The sequence below is a fragment of the Xyrauchen texanus genome, chromosome 5 (genome assembly GCF_025860055.1).
Source record: "Xyrauchen texanus isolate HMW12.3.18 chromosome 5, RBS_HiC_50CHRs, whole genome shotgun sequence".
Taxonomy (NCBI): Eukaryota; Metazoa; Chordata; class Actinopteri; order Cypriniformes; family Catostomidae; genus Xyrauchen; species Xyrauchen texanus.
Window position 1 is genome coordinate 50706459 of NC_068280.1, and position 17091 is coordinate 50723549.

Here is a 17091-nt window from a genome sequence, read left to right on the forward strand (position 1 = left end):
TGGGTGGTCCGTCGTCTGCCGTGATACAACAGCTTCCGGACGCCAACCTCCTAGACTACTCGGTGCTGAAGAAGTCCATCTTGCAAAGGGGCGGCCGCAACCCAAAACACTGGCAGCGTTTCCGCTCCTTAACACTGAGCGAGGTCAGTGGCTCGTTTGCCTTGGCTCCATGATGCCTGCCGGCGGTGGGTGCTGCCCAAGGAGGACAGCGACACAGAGGTTGACATCAACCTGGAGGTGCTGGAGCAGTTAGTCTCCCGGTTGCCGAAGTGGATGTCTGAGTGGGTCCAGTGCCACTGGCCGGCATCGCTGGACGAAGCAATCCAGCTGGCGGAAGACCATCTGGCAGCGTATCCAGGGGCTGGCGCATCCCATGCCACCACCCCCCCAATGTCTCCTGCCCTGTTCTCTCACGCCCCCCCCCCCCCTCTCTCCATCATATTCCGTTTGCCAGGAAACGGGGGAACATTCCCCAAAACTGGCTCCCATAGGGAATCCATAGGGGTTCTCTGCTTCAACAAATCCCATCTCTCTCCTCTCTTCATCCCAGGTGAAGGAGTCTGCTGCCACGATTGTGGGCGGGAGGCTTGAGCCAGTCTGCTGGAATTGCAGGGAGCTGGGTCAAGTTCAAGACGGGTGCCCAGCAATGAAGGTAGGGGCCTTGATCCAGATACCCGACACCCCACAGACCGCCCCCAATCAGGCAGGGACGTTCCAAATACTTGTGAGTATTAAGGGGTTACATACCAAGCCTTGGTGGATTCAGGTTGTAATCAAACCTCCATTCATTAATGCTTGGTTCAAAACAGGGCATCGGAGGCAAATCATTTGCGAAGGTGAGGTGTATGCACAGGGATTTTCATGATTATCCTATAGTGACTGTCACTGTAATATTACGGCAAAAAGCATAATATTGAGGCAGAGGTTAGTCCTCGCCTCACCTCACCCATCTGCTAATTTTGGGAACTAATTGGCTGGCTTTCGATCATTATTGAAGGGGTTGTGTGTGGATGGGTCCTGTGAGAATGTAAATCGCTGTGTAAAGCACTGGCTGGGGAGGTGTCTGCTCCAAGTCAGGCTGATGCTGGGGACGGGGAGGTGTCATCCTCCCTCGCCCTTAGCGAATTCCCTGTAGGGGATTTCCCGCTAGAGCAGTCGGGAGACAAAACCCTGAAGCATGTGTTTGACCAATTGAAAGTGAGTGATGGTCTCCAGCCAGGCATCACACTCACATATCCATATATTTAAATTATAAAAGATTGGTTGTATAGTGTGACACAAGACTCATGGACAAATGAAAATACAACCCAGTTGTTAATACCAAAAAGTAATCTAAAAGCCAATCAGTTCACCCCGGTCCCTCTTGGAGACCACCCCTCACCATCACAATGTATGGAAATTGCCAGGTTGGCAGATCCCCTTAACGCTGATGTCCCATAAAAAATGGCCTTCTCCACACCGCTTGGTTTACACCAATTTGTAACCCTTCTGTTCAGTTTGTTGGGGTCCCAGCTTCATTTCAGCATCTTATGGACAGGGTCTTCAGACCGCATGCTGCATATGCTTTATAGTATCAACATTATTTATAGTAATGATTGGCAGCGGCACATGCAGCATCTGGGGGCCATTCTGAGTTCGCTGCAAGGTATTTGTACTTAATAAAAATACAGTAAATTTCAGAACTCAAAACTTAATCCCCAACGCAATAAAAACATTTATTGAAACCAAGCTGCAAAAACGCCGCATTCTTAACTTCCATGAATTCCCTACATCAATTGGGGTACATTAATTACAGCTCAAAAATATGAAAGGGTTCAAAATCTAAGGTACCATTCACTCCCATTATAAATCTTGGAATATTTTTAATATAACTCTGATTGTGTTTGGCTGAAAGAAGAAAGTCATATACACCTAGGATGGCTTGAGAGTGAGTAAATAATTTGATAATAAAATTTTTGGGTGAACTAACCTTTTAATGCCTAATTTAAATCATCACACCCTTGGCCCCTCCCACTGGTGCTTCAGTTTGTAAACTGAGAGAGAAGGACAAAAAAGACCTACCCTGTGGCCTCACTATTCCTGAACACCAAAGGGGAACCGTCTGGACTATTTTAAATACATTTTTGTATTTGAACATGCAAAGACAGACGTCTTTGACCGCTTAATATATATCTCGGTCAGCTTTTAAAAGATGCAGTGTCAAGTTACAACTGAAGAGGAAAAGCTATTCTCTCACATTCAGCACAAATGCATCATGGACAAATTTTTTCACCCATCTGCGCTATTTTTAATTGTTGGTGTATAAAAATATGTGCTGGATGGACATCTTTGACCGTTTAGATGCGTTTCCGGCGATGTGTAATTCTGTGCAGGATGATACTGAAAACTGGATGTGAATGTGTCTTCAGCGTATTTCAGGGTGGATTGCATATATTTTTTTCGGCATATATCAATGTGGATTGCTTGTGAATTAGTCAAAATATGATTAAAACTTTGCAAAGTAACTGTTGTTGTAGGATGGGGCACAAAAATGTAAGTAAACAGTATAATTCATGAATATTTCAAACGTTATAATTGTTTGATAGTTTATGGTGATAACATCATGTTTACACCGGGCGTTGCCACAAACTTTCTACATTGTTTATTTGTGTTGTTGGCAGTAGTAGCGCCAGCGCATGCTGCAGAAAATGGAACAAGACATCTGTTTCCTGTGGGCGAAACCCGACGCACCACAACGGATGCTTCCATAGTGGACAGCATCAATGATTATAATGGGTTTTATTGCTTTTGACACAACGCAACTCTTACGTCTGGTGTATACAGGTTGTGAGTGTTTACAGTTGTACCTGATGAACAGTTTAATATATTCAGATGCAATGTGTTGGATGTGCATTATGTGTAAACATAATAAAATTTAGTTTTCTAATGTTGTGGAGCTTGTTCCCTCTTTTCCGGTTGAGTCTCAAAAATTGCTGATTCATAACAGTGGGCCTTTATACTGAAGTTTTAAGGAGGCGCTTAGGCCAAAACAGAGCACTTCAGACAGAGGGCCAGAGACAGGGTGAAAATTATCATATATTACTAATGTACTAATGTACATAATATATATATATATATATATATATATATATATATATATATATATATATATACATACATATGTGTGTGTTCTTAAACTACTTGGAATTGTGCAAATAATGAATAAAATAATTTCTGAAAAAACTATAACTATAATTAAAACAATATTACTTTGACTCGTGGCAGCATCCATTCTAACCAACAGAAATAAACCATTCTTTCTCATTTCCCAGATGCATAAGTGAAGTTATGTGGCACCATGTGAACATCTGGAGCTCTTCACACTGTGATGACAGCTGACAGCTGGAACTGTTGTCATGGAAGCAACCACTGATGGCAAAGGCCTGGCTGACCGTGTCACATTAGTGCATGTTGGATGTCCCTGCTGTCACTCACAGACATTATGAGGAACAATTAATTGTACGGTCAAAGCTTCGACAGTTGCATTGCACAGCATTGCTATTGGGGTCTGATGCATGACGAATTTGGTTCTTAAGCAATTTATGAGAAACATATTTTAATAAACACATGTTAGAATATTAGTAAATGTAGGACTTATTATGTTGCCTACTTTTATGAACTATGGTTTGTATGCACGTTATTGCAAACCTAACCCTAGATAACCCTAACCATACTCATGTCCCCATCCCTATTAAATTACTAAAGAATAATATATTAAAAAAGGATTCTTTTATACATGTTGTTGCATCTTAAATATGCTAAACACCGTTTTTCCACTTTGCTTGTTTTATGTAAGATTTGCAGTTGCCTTGTAAACGTGTCATTATTTACGTTATTTATAACTCTTTCTCATGTAACATCAAATCTGATGCAATTCATCATTTATATCTTGTGCACAAGGACACCCTCTGAAAGACAGAAAATAATATTGACTCACATTTTCATGAATTGTGAGGTTGCTGCGAGCTCCTATTTCACATCGACACAATGCCACACAATTAAAAAGAAATGAACAAATAAAATCAATGCGGATCACTTACACTGTGGTGACAAAGGACTCACCAAAGGACAACAGAGGGCTAAATCTTAATTAGCATTTGAAATTAGCAGAATGCATGTAGGAAAATCTGATACGCCAGCAGGAGACTTTTGCTGGATCAGCATTAAATTAGAGAATCCATGTTTGGCATTTATCGATTAATGCAAAGAGGAGGGCTATGTATGAAAGAGCATACTACCATACACCTCTTACCAGTTCTGCAGTATACTGTTGAGAATATATATATATATATATATATATATATATATATATATATATATATATATATTATTGTGTAAGTTTAAGCATTTCTATAGCATATTTTGTTAGCTCTTCATGCACATGCACAAAATACATCCATCCATATGTAGCACTTGTGCCCTTAAGCTATGTATACCCGTTGAGGGCATGTCGCCGGGCATTTATTATACTGTGCCACCTTCCCCTGTCACTGAATATCCCAACAAGGTGCTGACGAGAAAAATGATAATGATGTTCTGGTCATAAAACCGAGTCACGGCTGTTTATCATCAGAGCATATGACTGATGTTGCACTGCCACTCATAAGTAAAAATATGAATCCATTCATACGCCACATGCACCTGAACTATAATGAATTCTATATCCTTCGCTGACCTCCAAACAAACCACTTAATCACTCCTTGAAAATGATGCCAATTCAAAATGTGCTTAAATGTGACGCAAACCCCAACATTGGGGGAATCTCACGAAACATGTCCAGGTCATTTTGTGAAGATTTTTTATTAGCAATTAAAGTCTATTATAATACTCATTACTGTAATGCAGAAATGTGTAAAGTATTTATACACTGTCAAGAAAAAGTATGTGAACCCTTTGGGCTTTTCTGCATTAATTGGTCATAAAATGTGATCTCATCTTCATCAAAGTCACAAGTATAGACAAACACAATGTGATTAAGATAACAAAACACATAAACAATTATAATATTTCATGTCTCTCAGTGCTTTGGAAAAAGTAAGTGAACCCAAATAGGCTAAAGTTTTCAAAAGTCATGAGTTGTCAAACATGGCATCCAATTAATGAAATGAGATTGTAGGTGTGGTTTACAGATAATTTGACTTATAAAAAGCACTCAAAGATTTTCAGTTTGTTATTCACCAAAAGCATCTGTTGACGTGGACCATGCCTCGCAAAAAGAGATCTCAGAAGACCTACGATCAAGAATTGTTGCTTTGCATGAAGCTGGAAAGGGTTATGAATGTTCAAACTCAAAAAAAGTGTTTAGACATTCATCCATCCACAGTTAAACAAACTGTCTATAAATGGAGATCATTTAGTACTATAGGTACTCTCACTAGAAGTGGCTGTCCAGCCAAGATGACTCAAAGGGCACACCACAGAATGCTCAATGAGGTAAAAAAGAAACATAAAGTGACAGATAAAGAATTGAAGGAATCATTGGAACTGGTGAACATCTCTGTTCATGAGTCTACTATACAGAAAACATTAAACAGGCATGGTGTCCATGCCAATGCTAGAATCCTAGAATATGGCTTTAATTTGTTCTGTATGGAAGAATGGTCCGAAAGTCCTTTTGAACGTTGTGCAGGTCTAATCTGCAGCTACTGGAAATGCTTGGTTGAGGTTATTGCTGCCAAAGGAGGATCAACCAGTTATTAAATCCAAGGGTTCACTTACTTTTTCCACATCACTGTGAATGTTTAATGTGATGTGTTCAGTAAAGACATGACAGATTATAATTGTTTGTGTGTTGTCAGCTTTAGCACATTGTGTTTCTCTATATCACATTTTATGACCAATTCATGCAGAAGACCAGCTAATTCCAAAGGGTTCACATATTTTCTTGCCATTGTACATTAAGGTTGAATTTTTGGTTATAATTTTTTAATTTATATTATCTGAATAAAAAGTATGCAAAATTTGAATGCAATATATTAAAATAATTACTTTATTACAGTAATGAGAATCTATTGAGGATCAACAATAAACAAACTAACGAATAATGCTATTATGATTTTTCCTACGTGTAACCCCTAAACCAACCTTAGATATTTTAGATATATTCCAGTCAGGCTTTAGGACCTGTCATAGTACAGAATCGGCACTGCTCAAGGTCACTAATGATGTATTATTATCATTGGATTCTGGATCACATGTTGTTCTGGTTTTATTGGATCTGAGCGCTGCCTTCGATACAATAGATCATGAAATTCTTCTCAGTCGTCTGGAGTGTTGGGTTGGTGTGCAGGGTATAGCTCTTCAGTGGTTTGCTTCATATTTAAAAGGCAGGACAGTTGCTGTGAATCTGGGAGACTTCTCTTCCACATTGGCCCCTTTAGTTTGTGGTGTCCCTCAGGGGTCGATTTTGGGACCGTTGCTGTTTTCGCTCTACATGCTTCCTTTAAGCAGTGTTTTTCGAAAGTATAGCATTTCATATCATTGCTATGCAGACGATCTCCAATTTTATTTTCCTGTGAGGCTAGATAACACCTGTTCGTTGGACAAAGTACAGGAATGTTACAGTGACCTTAAACTCTGGCTATCCAGCAGCTTTCTCCAATTGAATGAGAGTAAAACTGAGGTTTTGATTGTAGGCTCTCCCGTCTTATCTTGCTTTCCTGATCATTTGGGTTCTTTATCCCTAAAGACTGAGAATCATGTAAAGAGTTTAGGGGTAATCATGGACTCATCACTTAACTTTAAGAAACAGATTGGTGCTGTTGTCAAAGGAAGCTTTTTTAACCTGAGATCAATTGCTAAAGTAAAGCATTTTTTATCTAGTGAGGATTTGGAAATTGTGGTTCATTCTTTTATTACATCTAAGCTTGACTACTGCAATTCTTTATATATCGGTCTCCCCCAGACTCAGCTTGTCCGCCTACAGTTAGTGCAGAATGCAGCGGCAAGGCTTTTAACGGGGGTGCGAAAGAGAGAACATATTACTCCGGTACTGCAATCCCTACATTGGCTTCCGGTCAAATTTAGGATTGATTTTAAAATTCTCTTGTTTGTTTACAAGGCATTGTCAGGCCTTGCCCCGCAGTACATCAGAGATCTTATAGTTCCTTACTCTCCTTTTAGAGTTCTCAGGTCCTCCGATCAACGACTTTTAAAGGTACCTCGTTGTAATTTAAAATCAAAAGGAGATCGTGCTTTTTCCGTGGTAGGTCCCAAACTTTGGAATAGTCTCCCATTCCATGTGAGATCAGCTCCATCGATTACAACTTTTAAGTCTTATTTAAAAACGTATTTATTTTCTTTAGCTTTTGAATAATGTATGTCTGTTTTTTGTTGTATGACTTTCATGTTATTATTCTGTAAAGCACTTTGGGGCAACGTCTGTTGTTTAAAAATGTGCTATATAAATAAAGTTGCTTGCTTGCTTGCTTGCTTAGATGTAAACAAAGTTTTGTGTTTGATGCCTGTATTGTATTGATTTGAAAATCTGTTTGTTGATTGGTTGGTCTCAGTGGCAGTTAAATAAGCAATGCCGTATAATATCTTACAATTTCTACATGTTGTACAAATTATTACGAGTTGTCATGAGACTACGTTGAAGACCTTTAAAAATTAGAGCCATTAAAGGTCAACCTCAACTAATGATGTGAGTTTGGGGCGGGACTACTTGTTTTAGGCAGATGGGGGTGGGACTTTGGCACACTTCAGCTTTAAGACGTTGAATGTCTAAATGTTGAATCTATTGTCTCATTACAGGTTTGACGGTGTAAAAAAAATACAGTTTAATTTAACATTCATTCCCCATTTTTCATTAAAAGTGTGAAATTCCCCTAAAATACATTTATTCACACCCAATTTAAATTTTTGCTGTTACTCAACTGATAATATGTGTTACTGACAAAAACAGAAATTTCTTTTTAAATGAAGGTAAACATGTCAAATTTTCAAAATTTTTGACCTGAGAGGTTTGTAAAAATGTCCATAAAAAATATAAAAATAATAATAATAATACTTTTTACAGACAAAATACAGTATAATTTAACATTAATTTAATGTGTTTAATACACATTAAAATAAATTTATTAACACTAAATTAAAATTTTCAGCAAATGTTGCTCATTGTAAAAAAAAATTAAAAATTACATATAGTTACATTAGAAATATAGTTATATACAAATTTGGTATACAAGTTTACACAATCCATTTATGTTGGGATTTCTATAACTGTAAAAAAAAAAAAACTAATTTAACAGAAAAAGAAAGCAAAAATACTACTATAAAAATGTGTTAATTGGTTAACAGTTAGTAACCTTAACATATACATAAAAAGTGATTTAATAAGACAATGCATGTAATTTTACAGTAAAATATTGTAAAAAAAAAAAAAAAAAGAAACAAATTGATGTAAAAGTATAAAATAATTAATGTTAAAAATGTATATTATATCTAACAAGAGATTATATGTACTTCTAATAAACTTTAGTTAAAATCATGGTGAAAAACAATAATTGGGCATTCCCAGAATTCCTTGCATGAGCAATCACATTTCAAAACATTTTATGGGAATAGAGATGTTTCTTCTTATTTTTATATCATGTACTATGGGGTGCTCTACGCTATATTATAAGCAGTTTAGTTGATGTTAGTTGCAGAATTTTAGTGTCACGTGTTACCGGGATGGTGTTTTGTGTTTGTGTAACACATTTAATTAATTTAATTATTGTTCCCGGAAATGTCACTCATGATGAACTATAAGTCATCATGTGGCCTTTTGTAGTTACAGTTTTTAACATTATTGACATGTTTTAAAAATAAATAAATAAATAAATACATTTTAAAAGCAGATAAAGTGAAAAACAGATATTTGTAGTTTTAGAACGCTCATTTTTGAAGTTTTTAACATTTAATAATATAAACGGTAGTGAACTGCAAATTTATGGTATTTCACAGTGGATTTTATTCCCCAGCATGCTTTGCATGAGAATTGATGGGGAGAGTTAATGTTAAAATTAAGAGCAATTGTATGAGTTTTGGTGCAAGATGGATAAAGAGGGAGATTTGTAAGTATTTCATGTTCTGTCATGTTGGAGTTTTGGGGGTTACCACTGTGAAGTCTAAATGAGTTTAAAATGCAAGGTGGAGTAAACCAACTTTAACTCTTCGTTAAAAACTGAAATAAGTTTATTGGTGAGGCACAGAAATTACAGTGAAAACATGTTGCTGTTGTTGTTGTTTTTTAATGACTGGTCTAATGATGTTTTTTCTATTTACAGCCAAAACATGTTTTTTAATTGATGGCCTACACATGTTTATTTTCTACACATGTTTATTTTCTACACATGTTTATTTTCTACACATGTTTATTTTTCTACACACGTTTATTTTCTACACATGTTTATTTTCTACACGTTTATTTTCTAAACGTTTATTTTTCTAAAATCTTTTATTTTCTACACGTTTATTTACTACACGTTTATTTTTCTAAAATCTTTTATTTTCTACACATTTATTTTTCTACACGTTTATTTTCTACACGTTTATTTTTCTACACACGTTTATTTTCTACACATGTTTATTTTCTACACGTTTATTTTCTAAACGTTTATTTTTCTAAAATCTTTTATTTTCTACACGTTTATTTTTCTACACATGTTTATTTTCTAAACGTTTATTTTTCTAAAACATTTTATTTTTCTACACGTTTATTTTTCTACACATATTTATTTTCTACACATGTTTATTTTTCTACACGTTTATTTTTCTACACGTTTATTTTTCTACACATGTTTATTTTTCTACACGTTTATTTTTCTACACATGTTTATTTTTCTACACATGTTTATTTTCTACACGTTTATTTTCTACACATGTTTATTTTTCTACACGTTTATTTTCTACACATGTTTATTTTCTACACATGTTTATTTACTACACGTTTATTTTTGTAAAATATTTTATTTTCTACACGTTTATTTTTTTACACATGTTTATTTTTCTACACATGTTTATTTTCTACACGTTTATTTTTCTACACGTTTATTTTTCAACACATGTTTATTTTCTACACATGTTTATTTTCTATACATGTTTATTTTCTACACATTTATTTTCTATACATGTTTATTTTCTACACATGTTTATTTTCTACACATATTTATTTTCAACACATGTTTATTTTCTACACATGTTTATTTTCTATACATGTTTATTTTCTACACATATTTATTTTCTATACATGTTTATTTTCTACACATATTTATTTTCTATACATGTTTATTTTCTACACATATTTATTTTCAACACATGTTTATTTTCTACACATGTTTATTTTCTATACATGTTTATTTTCTACACATATTTATTTTCTATACATGTTTATTTTCTACACATTTATTTTCTATACATGTTTATTTTCTACACATGTTTATTTTCTACACATATTTATTTTCAACACATGTTTATTTTCTACACATGTTTATTTTCTATACATGTTTATTTTCTACACATATTTATTTTCTATACATGTTTATTTTCTACACATATTTATTTTCAACACATGTTTATTTTCTACACATGTTTATTCTCTATACATGTTTATTTTCTACACATGTTTATTTTCTATACATGTTTATTTTCTACACATGTTTATTTTCTACACATATTTATTTTCTACACGTTTATTTTTCTACACGTTTATTTTTCAACACATGTTTATTTTCTACACGTTTATTTTTCTACACGTTTATTTTTCTACACATGTTTATTTTCTACACATGTTTATTTTTCTACACGTTTATTTTTCTACACGTTTATTTTTCTACACATGTTTATTTTCTACACATGTTTATTTTCTACACGTTTATTTTTCTACACGTTTATTTTCTACACATGTTTATTTTTCTACACATGTTTATTTTCTACACATGTTTATTTTTCTACACGTTTATTTTCTACACATGTTTATTTTCTACACATGTTTATTTTTCTACACATGTTTATTTTCTAAACGTTTATTTTTCTACACATGTTTATTTTCTACACATGTTTATTTTCTACACATGTTTATTTTTCTACACATGTTTATTTTCTAAACGTTTATTTTTCTACACATGTTTATTTTTCTACACATGTTTATTTTCTACACGTTTATTTTTCTACACATGTTTATTTTCTACACATGTTTATTTTCTACATGTTTATTTTTCTACACGTTTATTTTCTACACATGTTTATTTTTCTACACATGTTTATTTTCTACACATGTTTATTTTTCTACACATGTTTATTTTTCTACACATGTTTATTTTCTACACATGTTTATTTTTCTACACGTTTATTTTCTACACACGTTTATTTTCTACACATGTTTATTTTCTACATATGTTTATTTTTCTACACATGTTTATTTTCTAAACGTTTATTTTTCTAAACATGTTTATTTTCTACACGTTTATTTTTCTAAACATGTTTAATTTTTATTTTTATAAACATGATAGTTTAAATATGTTTTTCAAATTATATTTTAAACATGTCATTTTAGTTTATGGTTGAAACACCTATTTCATTTTGCAGTCTAAACATTTGTTTTCACTTCACGGTCTAAAACTGTTATTTCAGTTTATGGTTGAAACACCTATTTCATTTTGCAGTCTAAACATTTGTTTTCACTTCACGGTCTAAAACTGTTATTTCAGTTTATGGTAAACTTTTGTTAGCCTGTGCAGCCATGCATTTACCGTTATTTTACATTAGGATTTTTACAGTTTACAGTACAATCTGGCAGTGAGTGACAGCCCTAGAAAGTCCATCATCTAACCAGAATGCATGCTTTTCCAGCAGCTTTAAATTATAAGCTTTCAATGTCAATTGCATGTTATGTTGCATTTAAAGTCAGTGTGCATTTGAGCATATGAGAGCTGAACAATAAAACACTATGTGTTTTAGGAATCATTTTCACGTATTTCTTGGAAAGAGGAGAGTTTGCTTTCATTCACTCTGTCTTTAATATTTGTAACCGCTGTGAGCAACTCGAAAGGACAAAATCAAAGGTTAAAAACAATGTTCAAATGTGTTTTTAGTAAAGTGCTCAACTGGTACAATGTTCCCTACAGAAATACAAAAGTAACCATAGTTTCTATTTAAATAATTTCAAATAATATATATATATATATAATACATATAATTTAAATGCATTGCATTATTGTGGTACACATGTTAAGCATTGATAATACAAAATCAAAAAGTGGCTTTAGAACGCAATATATTGTTTATTTGCATATTATTGAACATAAGCCAATCATTGGCTTACAGTTTACAGCATTTGCAACTGAATTCATAAATCTGATTTATTATGAGAGCTTGTTTAAAGACGCGCCAATGTACAGCTGCATCAGACGGACGCGTCTCACTTTGGTTGCGTCGCGTCATAAACGTACCATTTTTAGGTCGCTGTGTCAAGTTAAACGCAGTTTAGTTACTTATAAAAACACGTCTTGGAATCCCTAAGTTTGGATTTGCACTCCATCAAGCTGTTTGAATGCAAGAACACGTCCTCATCTTGTGCTGTCTGCTGTCGGTGAGTGTGGTTTGCTCTCTGTATAAGCTGCACATTGCCTATAAAGCTGGAGTTTCTCTACTGCCCCCTGGAGAAAACAGGTGGTACTTCATCTTGAATTGCCTCGTTGATAGTAATATTCCTTATTACAATCTGGGGACATGAATGATTGCGTTTAATTATTGTGATCTGTATGTCAAATAACGAGGTCCACGTGAGATTAATACACACATACAGCAATGCGCTGTGATGTGAAAGTAATTTCAGGTTTCAAGTCATCGTCATTTTTCAAAATAAAAGCCATTGTATTGGCTTTACCGTACAAAGTATTTTAAATATTCACTCAGCAGTTTGCGCTGACATTTTGGAGCCCGGGGCGGCCGCCTATATCACCTGTAGGATAAATAACCCAGCAGCCCACCGGGAAAACTCCCGGTGCTCCCGATGGCCAGTCAGCCCCTGGGTTGTTACTAGGGCATTGCAATGCAAGGTGGTTGCTAGGGTGTTGGCTTTGATGGCTTCAACAGAAGCATATATCCTTGATTACCACCATCGGAGCTCACGGAAGGTCTGTCTATAAAGCTTCAAGACAGAAAAGTACAAAATAAATAAATGAGATTTTTACTTCTGGAATGAGACCGTTGCATTCTATACTTCACAACTTCACATGGTATCCATTTTGAAATCTTAAAGCCAAGAGAAAAGGCAAAACAGTACATTCTGCATCTCTGTTTGACACAGCTCGGTCCACGATTATTTTAGTATTCAACAAATCACTAATCAAGTCTTACGACAGATACGTGCTAATGGAGTTTACCCACACAGTAGAGCTGCAGGTGTGCTTCAGTGTACGCAGCAAACTGAGACAGCTGAAAGATACACATTATTTTCTCTGTCTGCTTTCTTAGTGGTTATTTAGTAACTTTGAGATTTTGAGGCTGTATTAAGCAATGTTCACTGCTCCCTACACTTAATACAATAAAATACGTTAAATATCATCTTACAAATACAATCTTGAAATGACAGGTCTTGAATATATACATATATATACATATATATATATCTATGTATATATGATATGGGTATATATATATATATATATATATTATTATTTTTTTTTTAATTTATTTATTTATATAAGGTAAATAAAAAATAGAAGAATACATTTTCTGACATATTTTATAGATAGTTAGAAAAAAAAAAGCTTAATTAAAAAATATAATTTCTGAAAAATATCAATTAAAATCTATTCAATATAAGTATTCAGACCCCTTAATTTTTTATATGTATTTTCAGCTATAATACGTTATATAGACAGCTGTGTGCCTTTCTAAATCATGCTCAATCAATTAAATATGCCACATGTGGAATCAAAGTGTAGAAAAATCTCAAAGATGATCCAGAGAAATGTTAAGGGTCTGAATACTTATGTCAATGTGATATTTCATATTTTTTTTTCTCTTTAATAAATTTGCAAAATCTGGATTTTTATTTTGTCATTATGGAGTGTAGATTGATAAAAAAAATTTACAAAATTTAAATAAATTAAATAAAAAAAAAAAAAGAATAATTTACAGCATTTTAGCAGAAGGTGGCAACATAACAAAATGTGAAAAAAAAAATGAAGGGGCCTGAATACACAGTATACATATAAAGAGATAGAAAGAGAGATTATTTATTTATTTTATATATTAATGTTTATTTATATTATGTATATATTATATAACCCTAACCCTATTATATATATATATAATGTAACCAACTTTATACTTAAAACAGAATATATTAGCTATTATATTTAAGTTTATTTTACTGAAAGCAAGACAAAAAAAAAAAAAATACTTTTTAAATAGAAGTAAATTACTTTTCTTTTTCTTAAATTACTTTTCGCCATCTACCTGTTCTTGTACACATAAATCCATCCGAACGTCATATAATTGAGACTCCAAACCCGAGAGAGACAGATGCTCATAGGATGAGACTGAAATGATATTTCCTAACCCGTCTGATCCCAGATCAGAGGTGGAATATTCATCAGGATAAGAATAAACCAATGCGCTGGTGTTATCTCGGAAAAACTCATTTCCTGTGAAACTTGACCGCGTGACGACAGCTTATTGAATGTCACGTCAGTACTGCAACAACTCAATGTATTGCTCAGGACTTTGCCTTGTTCTCCAGTAAAACTAATATGTAAACATTCTTTAAACAGCATACAGTTGCTGGAGAAGCAAAATGACATGATATAAAGTCAGAGAAACTAACCAAATTTAGTGAGGATTTGCTTCTCAAGTAAATGGATCTTGTTTTCAGACTGTTTCGATGTTTTTACTGGAAAACAAGACAAAAATAAAATAATTCGATACTTTCAGTGCATCTGTTTCCTTCTTAAACGGCACATTCTCGTAGCTCAAGCATCTATCTGCTCTTGTTAAATGTCACTTTGTTGTAGCTTGAGGCTAATGGTGGGACACCGTCTCCTGTGGTTTTCTGAATGGAGAGAAATTGAAACCCCTATGGCTTTATGAGTAAATTAATAACATAGATTAATAATTTCCCACGACATTACATTTATTTCATGGATTCTGTGGCATCGTGTCCTAGAAGGAAATGTTAATGTATCACAGTAGGAATCTTTAATCGCTGACTAAAAATAAATCACAAGCTATGATTTCTCAGAGGAGATGTGGTGAAATGCAGTTAGAAAATAAGCGATCCTCGCTTGAGGTATGTAAACAAATTATGTGTTTATGTTGTATTACGACACACAATCATTTCAATTCAAGATGCTTGAATCTGTAAATGTAATATGCATTTAATGAACTTAAAAACTAGATACTGTACATAGACAGATACATCGATTAGGCCAATTGTTGGCCATTTTGTGAGTATCGGTATCAGCCGGCAATAAATATCATATTACCATATACTGTACTTAATATATTAAATATATATTAGGGCTGTCAATCGACTAAAATGTGTATTTAATATTAATTAGATGGTATGCCAATTAACTATATACATTAATAATTGAACAATAATTACATTTGATGATTGATGATTAAATAATTAAAAATAAAATATATATATATATATATATGGCCCCCACAAAGCCCACCACTGAACATCATGACAGTCTGAGATTACATAAAGAGACAGAAGCAATTGAGACAGCATAAATAGATGGAACATCCTATCTGCCAACAACCAAGAGAAACTGTGTCCAGGTGTATCAAGGAGAATTGGTGCTGTTTTAAAGGCAAACGTGGTCACACCGAATATTGATTTAGTTTTTTTTTATGTTTACTGGATTTTTATGACATTAATTGATCAATGAAAACTATTTATGTAATTATTTTTGAAGACATCCTAACTATGCAACATTTTCCACAAGTGCCTAAAACTTTTGCACAGTCCTATATATATATATATATATATACAGTATGCAGTTTGACCAGTGTAGACCAATTCCCGAATGAATGACTCTTATTAGCCAGTTCTTTTGAATCTACTGCATGAACAGTGTAGTCCGATTCCCGAATGAATGACTCTATTAAGCTGGTTCTTTTGTATCTACAATGCAACCAGCGTAGTCCATTTTCCAAATCAATGACTCATTTGAGCTGGTTCTTTTGAATCTACTGTATGAACAGTGTAGACTAATTCCCGAATGAATGACTCTATTGAGCTGGTTCTTTTGAATCTTAAGAGCTGGTTCTTTTGAATCTATAGCTCAAACAGCATAGACCATTTCCCAAATGAATGACTCTTACCAGCTGGTTCTTTTGAATCTACTATATGAACAGTGTAGACTAATTCCTGAATGAATGACTCTATTGAGCTGGTTCTTTTGAATCTATAGTGTGACCGGTTTAGTCCGATTCCCGAACTCTCATGAGCCGGTTCCTCTGAATCAACAGTTATTGATAATGTGTTGCGTGGTCATGTGTCAGTCTGCGGGAGAGAGGGAGAGAGCTGTAAGACTCGTCACCTGGGTCGTAATTATCTCCCATCTCTAATAACAGTGATGGAGGAGGGAGACCTAAAAAAGCACGCCAAAGCGTCGGAGTGGGAGAGAGACCAGAGCCTGTTCCTGAAACTGCATATGATAGTATTGACCTGTTTGTGTGTTTGGCCACCAAGAGCTCCTTTTGTTTTAGTTTTGTAAGACATTGAGAGCGAGTAATAAAATACTCACCTTGGACTGTTCGCTGTCTCCTGACACCTCCATTTCCCCTGAAGCTAGACACTAGTTACATTGACTCTTATGAGTTGGTTTGTTTGAATCAACAGCATGACCAGTGTAGTCCGATTCCCGTATGAATGACTTTAATGAGCCAGTTCTTTTAAAATCTATAATGCGATCGGTGATGTCCGATTAACAAATATATGACTCTTGTGAGCCAGATCTTTTGAATCTATAGCATGAACAGTGTAGTCTGATTACCAAATGAATGACTCATATGAGCCGGATCGTTTGAATCTATAGCATGAACAG

At 34.2% G+C, this 17091-nt stretch overlaps 1 protein-coding gene across 2 annotated transcripts in view; it reads right to left on the reverse strand.

Annotated features, from left to right (window-relative positions):
- Window positions 1-17091, reverse strand: part of gpc6a (glypican 6a) — a 253197-nt gene that overhangs the window by 87068 nt on the left and 149038 nt on the right. The window lies entirely within an intron of this gene.